Raw genomic sequence first — 15,276 nt, forward strand, 5'->3', positions numbered from 1 at the left:
GAAGTCGGGGAACCTAGTGCCAGGTTTCGATATACAACAGAAGAGTCAAATCACGAGGCTATGAATACTTGCCTCGAATTATTGGATGAAAAACGAGAAGCTGCTCTCGTCCAATTGGCCGCCCAAAAACAGCGGATCGAAAGGTACTATAATCGAAGAACCAATCTCCGCCATTTTAAAATCGGGGACTTAGTGCTAAGGAAAGTCACCCTCAGCACCCGAAATCCAAATGAAGGAAAACTGGGTCCAAACTGGGAAGAACCATATCAGGTTCTCGAAAACGTCGGTAAAGGATCCTACAAGCTCGGTATTATAAACGGCAAACAACTACCAAGCAATTGGAACGTGTCGCACCTAAAACGATATTACTGTTAAGGTACGACCCTCTCATATTCGTTTATATTTCGAAACTAACCCTTGCAGGAGTCCGATCAGGAACAAGGATGGATCATTCAACACGAAGCCTTAGGTCTGAAAGCACGCGTTGCACTCTTTTTCCCTTAGACCAGTTTTATCCCAAATGAGTTTTTTGGCAAGGTTTTTAATGAGGCAACCATTGATCGTGCTAACTTAGAGCAATCCAACAGTATCCAAGGCCTCTTTACAATCAACCTCGAATACTGGTGGGGCATTACCCGGAAATATATCAAGTGTTCGTACGAGAAAGTTACTTCATAATAACAGGGTTCCGATAGGAAAAATTGTAAGAGCCAAATGGTCAAAACGAACCATGCTCGTTTAGGTTGCTCGATCCCTGGTACAAAACATAATCACATGTATAACGACATGAAAAGAAACTTCTTTGCCCATATCTCGTGTCTTACAACCCATCCTCTATTTCATGATCTACTACGCAAACAGGTTCAAGGACCGACCATTACCCCACAAATCGGGGATTGCCACTCGACTTTTAAGCCTACGGGCTACTCTTATTTTGAGTTCGAGAAGTCACTCACTCAATCATTAAGCCTACGGGCTACATTACTTCGAGTTCGAGCAAGCACTCACTCGAATACTAAGCCTACGGGCTACTCTTATTTTGAGTTTGAGAAATCACTCACTCAATCATTAAGCCTACGGGCTACTTTTATTTTGAGTTTGAGAAATCACTCACTCAATCATTAAGCCTACAGGCTACATTACTTCGAGTTCGATCAAGGCACTCACTCGAATACTTAGTCTACGGGCTACTCTTATTTTGAGTTCGAGAAATCACTCACTCAATCATTAAGCCTACGGGCTACATTATTTCGAGTTCGAGTAAGCACTCACTCGACTATTAAGCCTACAAGCTACTCTTATTTTGAGTTCGAGCAAGCCCTCACTCGACTAATAAGCCTATGGGCTACTCTTATTTTGAGTTCGAGAAATCACTCACTCAATCATTAAGCCTACATGCGTTTAAGTCGAAAGGGGGAAATAATAGCCGTCTTTTAGAGGCCATATGGGTCCAACCTAAAAGAGCCTAAGGGCCAATACATTTAGAGTTCGAGATGTTTTCACTCAACTCGGACCTAAGGGTTCCACTAGTCCAAGTTCGAAATAAAGTTGGCTTGAACTTAGCTCAAGGATCTGCCATAAAACCTCAAAAGGTATGTTACTGCAAGTTGAAAATTACCCATTATTTGATAAAAAACCTAAGGGTTTATTCTATCCTAAACGTACTCGAACTTAGTTATAAAAGCGGCGCATCGATCAAGCCATCCGAAATCTCGAACATGTTATTAAACTTGGGGACTCACCCTGCGTAGCTAAAAAACCTAAGGGTTTTGTTCTAAGTCCGAACTAGCGTTCACTCGATTACAGAAGCTGCAACTATAGAGTTTTCACAAAGCAAAAGCACAAAACACATTTGAGCAGAGAAGATATTCAAAAGAAGTTTCCTATTATATATCGACAGAAGAAGTTATTTACAAGGGACCGATAAGGGTCTTACAAAAAGGGAAACTAAGTTCTAACTATGGCCGGTTTCGACCTCTTCTTCGGGAACAACTTCTCCTTCAGGACCTATATCGGATCCGCCTCGATTGCCTTCTTCATCATCGTCCTCGTCATCGAAGGAGACAAGCTGCCTGGCTTCGGCCTCAAACACCTTGGCTCGGGCTATCTCCTCGGAAAGGTCAAAACCCCGTGTATGAATTTCCTCGAGGGTTTCTCTCCGGGATTGACACTTTGCCAAGTCGATAACCCATTGCTCTCGGTCAGAAGCCTCCCTTAGCTGCATCTGAGCAGCCTCAGCATCGGCCCGGTACATGGCAATGGACTTATCCGCCACGACCTCAGCAAGCCCGTTTTCGAGCAAGCCCGGTTTCGAGCTCTTCGATCCTCTTGGCTTGGGCCGAACTTTTCTCTTTGGCACCCCGAAGTTGCGATGACAATTTGGCCAAGGCAGTTTCTTTTTCTGCAGCCAGGCAGTCCATGTTACCCTTCCACCGATCACAATCGGCCTTGACCTGATCGACTTCTCCCCGAAGTAACTCGATCCTTTCAACCTTTTGCTGCAGCTGAGATAGCGAAGTATTAGCTTCCACATTTGGGTCAAGTCCATACTCTATCAAAAGAGTGCTCACCTGCTTATCTAGCTCAGCCTCTTCCTCACGAGCCTTGGCCAAATCCGCTTGGAGGTCATTTATAGCCTCGTCCTTTTGGCCGCAAAGAAGCTTTAGAGCATTCTTCTCCTCCGAGACCTTTTGGAGCTCGGTTTCAAACTGGCTGAGGTCAACTCGAAGCTTGACAAAGGCCTGCACAAAAGGGGAAAACACAAGTTAGCTTGACGAAAGACTGCACAAGTTTGGCGAAGGTCTACACAATAAATTCTTACTCGAGATAAGAGACGTTGGGCTTCTTCTAAAAGAATCGAAGCGTCACTAAGATCGGAGGCATCATCAACTCCTGTAAAGCAGTCCCGAAAGGGATCCCCTACACCGGAGCCTCTGCTTATATCGGGGGCGTTCAACTCTAGAGCTTCCCTTAGCGCCTCCTCAGAAAAGGCCGGAAGAGAAGGCGAGTGGCCTACTGTCATGACCCCGAGCAAGTCGCTCGGAATGCTCTGATCAACCTTCGGGGTCTCAGAACTGGCCCCGTCCGGTATAGCTATAGTTGTCCGAGAAACGACCTCGACCTCTGGTAACTCGAGATCCTTACCCGATTTCTTTTCAGGAGCCTCCTCGATACGAGGATTGATTTTAACAGTTGTCCTAGGTCGGACCGTCAGCGCCGAAGCATTTTCCTCTTCTTCCTCTTCTCCGTCTCTCAATTTTTGGATCGAGTCCATCGTGAGGGCGAGTATTTTTCTCCTCACCCTTCGAGGTTTGGGCTTGGGGTCCTCGGACTGCAATGCAACTTTCCTCTTCTTGTCTTCCCCCGGCTTCGGAACCGGGGACTTGTTTCCTTCCTCGCCACTTGAGGGCCTCAAAATGACATCCTTGGTGAGGCCTGCATGAAAGAAAATTAGTAACAGACGAGGTATAAAAAATGATTTAGAACATAAAAGGGAGATCCTTACCATGATTCTTGGCCTCCCACCTGCCCTTTGCCAAATCACGCCATGCGCGTTCGGCGTAGGTGGAAGTCGAGGCTAACTTCCGAACCCAATCTTCAAGGTCTGGTACCGCATGAAGCATCCAAGGAACAGATGCACATCGAAAGGTGATATTAGGCGAAATCGAAGAAGGATCACTTACGATTGAAGAACAAAATTTAAAAGGATCACTTACGATTGAAGTTCCACTCCTCATGGAACGACAACTTCTCTTCCGGGATAATATCACGGGTCCTCACTCGTACGAAACGGCCCATCTAACCCCGATCCTTGTCCTCATCGATGCTCGAGGTCAAGGCCTTTGTTGCCCGGCGTTGGAGCCTGATTAGTCCTCGATAGATTCGAGGCCGATACAACCGCATGAGGTGACTTAGAGTAAACTCTAGTCCCTCGGCCTTGCTAGAGAAGAAGCGCAACATAATCACTATGCGCCATAGAGAGGGGTGGACTTGGCCGAGGGTGACCTGATACTTTTTGCAAAAGTCAATAATCACTGGGTCGAGGGGACCCAATGTGAAGGGGTAAGTGTAAACACTTAGGAACCCCTCCACATAAGCGGTGATACCCTCTTCAGGAGCAGGAATATGCACCTCGACCTTGGGCCCCCAGTTGCAGTCCCTCTTCACAGCCTCGAGATGGCCCTCTGTTATCGAGCACATGTACATCGACACATGCTCACATCGGCCCGGGATCGATGAAGGATTTTTGACCTTGAAGTCGGATTTCAGAATACACGGGCCGGGAACATACTCGTGGGGAAGCGGCTCCGCCGGCGCCTTGCCGTCGGACGGCCGGGAAGAAGAGCTAGAAGCTTTCTCCTTCTGCGGTACAGTCTTTGAAGTTTTCGCCATTTGAATAAGTGAAGAAGAGCAAAGGAAGGTAAAAAACTGGTGGTTTTAGTACTAACGAAGATGGCTCTGCAGGCGGCGAAAAGGAGGAGACGAAAAGAATAAGAAGATTTAGAGGTTTGATTAGAGCGAAAGTAGAGTTTGATTCAAAGAAGGAACGGGTATTTATAGGTTCACGGCGACGGTTCGGTGGTGCTAGTGGCCGACCGCTAACCGACACGCATTTAATGCCTTAAAAAAAATAAACCAACAGAACAACAATCACACGCGTCATGATCAAGCCCGATGTAAATGTCAGCTTTTATCTGATCGAGCCGTTGAGAAATCATATCGTTTCTCGCCACATCCTTCCCGAGAAACGAGGGGACTATCTGTATACGGTCGAAACTGATTTCGGCTTTCGTACGTCTGATCGAGATCGAAACATAATGGATCGAAAAAAGTCTTTATAATATCGAGATGTGATCCGAAGAAGGCACGAACGAGCTTCGATTTTCGGGGACAGATCAAACACCGAGTTCGAAGTCATTATCGAGCTCGGGTCCGAATCGAACTATGATGAGATGTTATGGAATCGAGCTTAAGGGGCAAAGGCCAACCGATACCGAGCTCGAGTCATTACCAGACCCCGAGTCAGCATCGAGCTCAAGTCCGCATCGAGCTCTAAAAACAATACCGACCAGCACCGAGTCCGATCAAGCTCGAGCTCACAGACAAGAGCCATTGCAACCGCACTAAGGGAGAGAATCTCGGCGGGAATTAGGAAAAAAATTATTTATCATGGGTTCCCCACTATGTATTTTTAATTATATCTAAAGTAGAATCCTTCACTATAAAGAGGATTGCTACATTTCTGTAAAAGGACAGTTTTTTGCTTACATTGTAACTCAAACACCATACACTCCTATATTGAAGAGTTATTTTTTTTAGCTTCATAGATTGATTCATCTTGATTAGTCCTTAAAATCATCTTCTTTCCAACCCTGTTTATTTTGCATTCTTTGCAATTCGTATTTGATATTTCTATTTATCCTTACGATTTGTATTAAGTTATATCACATATCCTTAGAACTACGTAAAAATTCTAACTCCATCCGTTTTTCGGGTAAACAATGCTATTGTTAAATTCCTGACATTCTATATTCTATGGGAGAAAAAACGTGTAGTAGGTTTTCATTTAAAGAAGTTTCTTTTTGAGTATTTTATCTATATATTTGTGTGATGAATGTGCAAACATATGTCTGCTATTATAGCTGGAAGACTTGCCAACTGAGCACTTCTGCTTTGGTGGACTACTTATATAATAAAGATAATGAAGATAAAATTCTCTCTTTTTTCTGTTTCTTAAACTCTGGCCCAAAGAAAGAGAGAGAGAAAATGACACTCAGTCAGATAGTTTAATGAAGCTAAAATTCTCTCTTTCTCTGTTTCTTATTTGTGTTTGTTTAAGGTCCTTTGGGTTAGATTTTACTGTTGAATCTCCTTTTATTTTGCTTAATTGCTAAGGTATGAGACTCTTTTATTCCTTACACGTCACAGTTGTCTTTCATTTGTTTCTATTTTTATTTATTTGTTTTCTGAGTGTCCTAATTGATACATACATGCACTTGTAATAGCTTTAGAAGAACTTGTAGGCAGCCTGCAGGGATCCTCAGAAACAATGGGATACTGTTTAACGAATCTACTCAAAAGGTACACATCTTATTGAATTATGTATTGACATTACTAGGATCTTTCTTCAGAATATTACTGGATTTATGGAAAATATTTTTGTCGTTTTGCTCCTTAAATACTAATGTCTGATGCACATTTGTTTTAATTAATTGCTATAGACTATAACAAAGATTTAAAAAGTGAATTAACTTATAATACAATCATGCTTCCTCATTGACAGTTTCAAGTTGTTGTATAATCATGTAAAACGACAAGGTGTTGATATTCCAATGATGGACTTTTTGAAACACTTCATGATGAATGGCTAAGGGGATCTTGCAATTCTGTAGCAAAGTTCTCGATGAGCTTGGTGTGACAAAAAGAGAGGACAAAGTTGTTTTAGATTTTTTATTGATTATTAGCAATAGTAATATCCCTTCAGGTTCAGGGACATCAGATAAAATTAACGACAAAAAATAATATGTTTTGGTTATTCCAAAAAATCTGACCATTTTTTCTTGATTAATTTAGTGTTGCTTTATAACGATATAACAACCCAGTATAATCTCACCAGTGAGATCTGGGGAGGGTAGTGTATACGCAGACCTTACTCCTACCCCTGGGGTAGAGAGGCTGTTTCCGATAGACCCTCGACTCCCTTCCTCCAAGAACTCCCCACCTTGCTCTTGGAGTGACTCGAACTCACAATCTCTTGGTTGGAAGTGGAGGGTGCTCCAAAATAATTTTTTTAAGATGAGTTTTACTTTTTATAGCTTATGTACTTGCGAGCCATGTTTCATATGTGATTTGAATACCATTACGTCCTATAGTAAATATTCTCGGCCAAAAGGAACAAAAGAAAAGAGAAGCAGAAAAAGAATAATTAACCCAAAAGTAGAATCAGACTATCTTAAAATTCTATCATCACTTTGAAACCCACTCCTTTAGATGCATGATTCAGATTCTATTGGAACACACGGGTGCTTTTTGTGGTTTTAGGGGTATTTATGACTGATATCCCACCGTGAGTTTTGATTTTTTAAAACTGAATATTGCCATATTTGACTTGGAGCATTTGTTTTGAAGGTAAGGTTATGATGCTCACTAATCTAATCTTTGCTTCTATGCTTGATTATTTCTTTTTCATGCAAAAAAATATGATCTGTTGAGGAGATATACATAACTTAAGGTTTAAAACCTATGTTTGATATATTTATCAGCGTATAACAGAAACGCCTAACTTTGTTGGGATGGAGAAAGAATAAGCGCATTTCCAACTTTCCTGAATGAGGTTGTGATTGCACAGCTGCTCAATTGGGTTTCATGGCTTTTGTTGGAGAAGAGGCAAATATCACTCAAGATTAAATTCATGCAGTGGGAGAGTATATGGTGACTCTATCCTACTGTCATTGTTCTTGTTGCTCTAAGTTTACAGTTTTTGCCTTTGTAGGAGCGATGTTAGTGTTGCAAGCTACACTGAAAACTGGTGTTTCGCATAGGTAAAAAATTACATGTATGCTGAAGCTGCAAAAGACATTTGTGATTTGATTCAATATGAACATAAAGTAGACTTTCAAATTGTACAGCAGAAGTTAATCTATAAGTGAAATTTATTCTCCTTACGAAAGTACTTGAGTCTCCACATGTTAAGAGTTGATCAATTTTCAATCAGTCTTCGACTCAACTTTTGGACTATTTTGGTGTTGAGTCCGTGCTTAGCACGGGCATTTCTTTTCTAGTTATAACATAAATGGACATTCTGACACCTCATGTTTTGATTTTACTTTTTCTAGTGTAAAAAGAAATTGCCTTAATTTAAATAATTTTGTTTTTATCATTGAATGAACATATCAAACAAAGGCGAGCACTAGAAGGCCGGAGGCCTGGAGAATAATTGTATTGATGACTTTGCTTCGATCTCTTCGACTGAACCTAAAGGAGACTTTGATCATTCAACTTTAGCTTCTAAATCAAAAAATGAATTTTTGTTTAAGAATAAAATCTTATTGGAACTGTCCTGGTTCATCCTTCGTTATTTTAGTTGTTCTAGAACCACCTTCGTTATTTTAGTTGTTCTAGAACCAACTCATATATACGTTTCGAAATAGTACTTCTAAAACTCTCCCAACTTTATAAGCAAAAAAAATTAGTTACACTATGACTCATATGGCACTGAAATTGGACAGGTTCACGTTTAGGCCTGTTTATAGAAACTCTTTAAGTATAGGCTATTTTTTCTTTTCCATAGGAAACTCCAACTTAAACATGAACTGGCCTGGAACTATATGTAATGTCACTCTCATCCATTGGCTACAACTGGATTGGCTTTGGTTCTCTCAAGCGTCCTAGTATACTCTACTTGTTCACTGAACTATATGTAAGGTCACTCTCATCCATTGGCTACAATTGGATTGGCTTTGGTTCTCTCAAGCGTCCTAGTATACTCTACTTGTTCACTTGTGTCGATTTGGAGTACGGTCAGTTCACCGGCATGTACTTATTACTCCTTGCCACTCAACTTCTTCAACTTCTATATATCCTATATATAAAAAAAAATTAAAAATAAAATAAAAACAAAGAACTATTAATTAATAAAAACTATTTTCTGTTTTCCCTTAAGCTTGTCTTTCTATCTTTAAAATGAATTAAAATCTTATGTAATTTACTTGTATTTTTTTATTTATATTTTACGTTAGTGAACATATGTCAGATTTACTCGATCAAACGGTAAATTTGATATCTTTGGACCGTCGAACTTTGGTGTATACCTAGACAGCCATACGTCACAACCTTTAACCGTCTTTGGTTCTCACTGTTGTGTTCGTTTCAGCCATGAACACCGTATGGTTTCATAAGTGCGTAGAGAAGTGGCCTTACAACATTCTCCTTGAAGTGGCTTATACTTCACACTTACATAGGTGATTCCTAAACGTATTATCCCGTAGATACACTATTTGATATACCCCGTATCAAACTTAGAAACCATTAAAAAGCCTTAAAGTATTATCCTTGGTACTGAACATTGTCTTCATCATGAGAATGAACCAAAATTTTATTTGACAATGTTGAATCGTTACTAATGACTTTGTTTGATCTCCTTGAACCTAGATCTTGGGATCTCTAGTCTTCTAGGTAGAGTTACCGCCACAGTGACTTGTCCTCGGCCATAGTCCCATTCCCTTTGATGACTTCTCAACCGCCTCTCTAGGTAGGCCTTTTGTAAGCGGATCCGATACATTATCTTTTGACTTTACATAGTCAATTGTGATAATTCCAGTAGAGAGTAGTTGTCTAATGGTATTATGCCTTCGTCGTATGTGACGTGATTTTCCGTTATACATAGCGCTCCCAGCCCTTCCTATTGTCGCTTGACTGTCACAATGTATGCATATAGGTGCCATGGGTTTGGGCCAAAGTGGAAGATCTTCTAAGAAATTCCCGAGCCATTCAGCTTCTTCACCGGCCTTGTCTAAAGCTATAAACTCAAACTCCATTGTAGAGCGGGCGATGCATGTCTGTTTGGGCGACTTTCAAGACACTGCTCTCCACCAATGGTAAAAATATATCCACTTGTGGATTTTGATTCCGTTGATCCGGTGATCCAATTTGCATCACTATATCCCTTAATAACAGCGGGATAATTATTGTAATGTAATGCATAGTCTTGGGTATATTTCAAATATCCCAAAACTCGTTTCATTGCTATCTAATGAGCTTGGTCGGGATTACTTGTGTATCGACTAATCTTACTTATCGCACAAGCTATATCAAGTCGTGTACAATTCATAATGTATATCAAACTTCCTAACACTCGAGCATATTCCAATTGAGACTTGCTTTGACCTTTATTCTTTACAAGAGTATGGTTTAAATCAATTGGCGTTCTTGCAACTTTAAAGTCCAAATATTTGAAATTTTCAAGTACCATTTTAATATAATGAGATTGAGACAAAGCTAGACCTTGAGGAGTCTTAAGGATCTTAATTTTCAAAATTAAATCGGCAACTCCTAAGTCTTTCATATCAAATTTACTAGTAAGCATGCGCTTAGTAGCATTTATATTAGCAATGTTGTTACTCATTATCAACATATCATCCACATATAAACAAACAATGACTATTTGATTTGGAGTATTCTTAATGTAAACACATTTGTCACACTCATTGATCTTGAAACCATTTGACAACATTGTTTGGTCAAATTTCACATGCCATTTTTTTGGTGCTTGTTTTAGTCCATAAAGTGACTTAACAAGCCGACACACCTTATTTTCTTTTTCGGGAACTACAAACCCTTCAAGTTGTTCCATATAAATTTCTTCCTCCAAATCTCCATTTAAGAAGGTTGTCTTCACATCTATCTGATGGATTTGAAGGCCATACACGACGGCTAACGCTATTAACACCCGAATAGATGTAATCCTTGTTACCGACGAGTATGTGTCAAAGTAATCAAGACTTTCTTGTTGTCTAAACTCTTTAACAACTAATCTTGCCTTATATTTGTCAATAGTACCATCAACTTTCATTTTTCTTTTGAAAATTCACTTAGAACCCAAAGGTTTATTTCCTAGAGGAAGATCAACCAATTCCCAAGTATGATTATTTAATATGGATTCTATCTCACTATTGACTGTCTTTTTCCAATATTGTGCTTCCGAAGAAGACATTGCTTCTTTGAACGTTTGAGGCTCATTTTCCAACAAAAATGCCGAAAATCTGGTTCAAAGGAAGTAGTTGTCCTTTGACGTTTACTACGTCTTGGATTTCCTCATTAAAAGTACTTTCCTTTGTTTCTTTCCGAGATCGCTTAGAGTTTTTACTAGACGACTCACATTCCATTTTATACGGATAAATATTCTCCAAGAATTCAGCGTTATCTGATTTAATTACCGTATTAATATGAATGTCGAAATTTTCTGATTTATGAACCAGAAAATGATATGCCTTACTATTTGTTGCATATCCTATGAAAATACAATCAATGATTTTTGGTTCAATCTTTACCCTTTTGGGTTTAGGGACTTGCACTTTAGCCAAACACCCCCACACTTTAAAATATTTTAAGTTGGGTTTCCTTCCTTTCCATTTTTCGTATGGAATAGATTGCATTTTTCTATGGGGAACTCGATTGAGTATTCGGTTAGTTGTAAGAATAGCTTCCCCCCACAAGTTCTGAGGTAAACCAAAACTTATTAACAAGTCATTCATCATCTCCTTTAATGTTCTATTCTTTCTTTACACAATTCTATTAGATTGCGGTGAGTAAGGGGCAGTTGTTTGGTGAATAATGCCATATTCCAAACATATTTCTTCAAAAGGAGATTCATATTCGCTGCCCTTATCATTTCTTATCATTTTGATCTTTTTGTTTAGTTGCATTTCAACTTCATTTTTATATTGCTTGAATGCACCAATTGCTTCATCTTTACTATTAAGTAAGTAAATATAGCAATATTTAGTACTGTCGTCAATAAAAATTATGAAATACTTTTTTCCACTGCGAGATGGTATTGACTTCATGTCGCAAATATCTGTGTGAATTAAGTCTAAAGGATTTGAATTCCTTTCAACTGACTTATAAGGATGTTTAACATACGTTGATTCCACACATATTTGACATTTCGAGTTATTGCATTCAAACTTAGGCAATACATCCAAATTAATCATTTTTCGCAAAGTTTTGAAGTTGTGTGACCTAAACGTTCATTCCATAAATTATTAAACTCAAGCAAGTAAGAAGAAGCTGAAATTTTATTCATATCAATGGCAATTACATTGAGTTTGAAAAGGCCCTCACTAAGGTAACCTTTTCCTACATACATTTCATTCTTACTAACTACAACCTTGTCGGAAACAAAAATATAATTAAAGCCGTTCTTGACTAAAAGTGATGTCGACGCTAAATTCTTCCGCATTTCAGGAACATGAAGGACATCGTTTAGAGTCACAATCTTGCCAAAAGTCATCTTCAAAGCTATCTTGCCCGTTCTTTCAATTTTTGCAGTAGCGGAGTTTGCCGTAAAAAATATCTCGTCGGGTCCAGCGGGAGCATAAGAAGTAAACAACTCCTTGTTAGCACAAACATGACGAGTTGCCCCCGAATCAATCCACCATTCTCTAGGATTTCCGACTAGGCTGCATTCAGAAAGTATGGCATATAAATCGTCTATTTCATCATTCTTCTCAATCATGTTTCCTTGGCTATTCTTCTTGTCCTTCTTTGGTGCACGACATTCAGTAGCCTTGTGTCCAACCTTACCATAGTTGTGGCAATTACCTTTGAACTTCATTTTGCTTGGGTAATTCTTTGGTCCAGACGACTTCTTTCTCTTTTTGCTCGTTGAAGCTTCCTCAACAATATTTGCACCCATTATTGTTAAATTTTCACGAGACTTCTTTTCTGCAGCCTTGTTGTTCTCTTCAATCCTTAGGCGAACAATAAGGTATTCTAACGTCATCTCCTTATGCTTATGTTTCAAGTAGTTTTTAAAGTCTTTCCATATTGGAGGCAACTTTTCAATAAATGCCTCAACTTGAAACGCTTTATTTATGACCATACCTACAATCATAAATTTAAATTAATAATATAATCAATATCTTTAATAAAAAAATTGATTCGATTTATACCTTCGGCAAGGAGGTCATGAACATCACTTGCAGTTCTTGAACTTGAGTTATGACAGACTTACTGTCAACCATTTTAAAGTCCAAGAATTTTGCGGCAACAAACTTCTTAAGTCCAGCATCTTTCGTCTTGTACTTCTTTTCAAGAGCGTTTCACAACTCTTTCGAGTTTCCATGACACTGTAAACGTTGTACAAGTCATTTTTCAAACAATTCAATATATAATTTTTGCACAATAAGTCAGAATGTTTCCATCCCTCTGTGACCACAAATCTCTCATTAGCCGGAGTCTCTTCTCCCAAGACTAGAACGTCCTCGCTGATAAAGCGCTGCAGACTGAGTGTGGTCAGGTAGAAGAATATTTTCTGCTAGCAGCGTTGAAGTCCACGCCGGAAAAAATTTCGGGCTTTTCTGTCGGTGCCATCGCCGGTGCGGGCATTGTGCGACTTGAAGACGCCGTAGCAATTGCATCAGTAGTCATTCCAACAAAACCATTTTGTTGTTCCGTACTTGTTGTCATTTTTGTGGAAAAAAATTGACACAATTAGAATTAGTATCTTGGTGAAGTTTTTATATCTTCAAACCGAATACAAACAACCGAGTAGAAAATCACAAGGATTTTAATCTCGGATTGAGTAGAAAGTCACAAAGACTTTAATCTCAAACTGGAGTAAAAAATTCGAAGATTTTAATCTCCAAAACGTGAGTAGAAAATCATTATGATTTTAGTCTCCCAAACCAGAAAATAAGATGTACACAGAAATAAACATTAAATTCCTTAAGCTTGTTAATATTCTATATTCAAAACCAGAAAAAACAGAAAACGTTAGTTTAAGAAAACAAAACAGAAAATTTCGAGCCCACAAGTTTCTTGTGTATCCTTAAGGAATTTAATCCTCTCACAGTTACCCAAGGTTTCGGATTAATTCCTCACATGATAGAACAGAATAACTATTCTGTGATAGTGGCACTTCAAATTATAGAACTTCGGCGAACTCAAATGGCGGAGCAAATCACACAAAACAATGCTTACGTTTTTGCTTTGAAAACAATGCAGAATGCAGAAAATAGAGGGGATAGATTTTCAGATTTCGGTAGTGAAAATTAGGCTAAGCCTCTCTATTTATAGCCAATAGAGTTGAGTCCCAGCAGGTGCAAAGGTGCCTGTTCGTTTGAAGAGGTATCTATTCGATATAATTTCTGTTAAACAGAATGGCTAATCGCGAATTTGACCGTTGGAAATAATGCCGTGAATTTAATATTTTTCCGCACAAAAATATTAGGAAAGGAAGTATTAAATGACGAAAATGGAAAATAAATTTGGTCCAAAAAATTATCAATCAATCAAAGCAGAAGCCGAGCGACGACGACGCGAGGCTTGCTCTCTTCTCAACTCTTTAAGAGCTAGAATAAGTGCTTCTATATATAAGCACAAGAATTTTCCTCTTCCTATCCAATGAGGGACAAAGTTCTTTTGTAAAAGAGACTAATTCAAAATTTTATTTTCTTCCATTTCTTTTCCCACCATTTTTCATTCACACCTCCTTTTATTTTTTTTAATTAAAATGCCCAACAATAGCTAAGCTCTCACTATACTGAAAATTGGAAGCTTATAAATTGAAAGAGTTTAACGATGGAAAGAAAGTCATGATTTACTCGTTGTTTGTGTAGATTTCTCTAATAATGTCAAAACATTTCACATAAGTTTTATTAAAAGCAACCAAGTAACTATTTTTAGCTATTAGGTAACGTGGTAATGTGAAAATTAGAGATGATATATAATTAACTTGGTTCAATGGATTTGCTCAACAAGAATAGTGGAAAGCTTTGTAAACTAAGAAGGTTAAAGATATCTGTATACGGTAGAAATTATTTTTTCGTACGATATCGAGACGGGCTCCGAAGATGGTACGAACGAGCTTCAAATTTCAGGTATAGGTCAAATATCGAGTTCGAAGTCATTATCAAGCTCGGGTCTAAGTCGAACTATGATGAGATGTTATGGACTCGAGCTTAAGGGGCAGAGGTCAACCGATACCGAGCCCAAATCATCACCTGATCTCGAGTCGGCATCGAGCTCAAGACCGCATCGAGCTCTAAAAATAATACCGACCGGCACCGAGGCCGATCGAGCTCGAGCTCACAGACAAGAGCCGTTGTAAATGCACTAAGGGAAAGAATCTCAACAGGAATTAAGGAAAAACTTATTTATCATGGGTTCCCCACTATGTATTTTTAATTATATCTAAAGTAGGATCTTTCACTATAAAGAGCATGGCTACATTTCTGTAAAGGGACAGTTTTTATGCTCGCATTGTAACTAAGACACCATACACTCCTATATTGAAGAATTAGTCCTTTAAGCTTCATACATTGATTCATCTTGCTTGGTCCTAAAAATCATCTTCTTTCCAACTTTGTTTATTTTACATTATTTGCAATCCGTATTTAATATTTTCATTTATCCTAACGATTTGTATTAAGCTATACCACATATCCTTAGAACTACGTACAAATTCAACTCTATCCATTTTTCGGGTAAACAGTTTGGCGCCCACCATGGGGCTAAGGATAATAGTGGTTATTTGATATGAATCTGCAAACATAC

Source organism: Nicotiana tomentosiformis, chromosome 11, assembly GCF_000390325.3.
Source record: "Nicotiana tomentosiformis chromosome 11, ASM39032v3, whole genome shotgun sequence".
NCBI classification, from domain to species: Eukaryota; Viridiplantae; Streptophyta; class Magnoliopsida; order Solanales; family Solanaceae; genus Nicotiana; species Nicotiana tomentosiformis.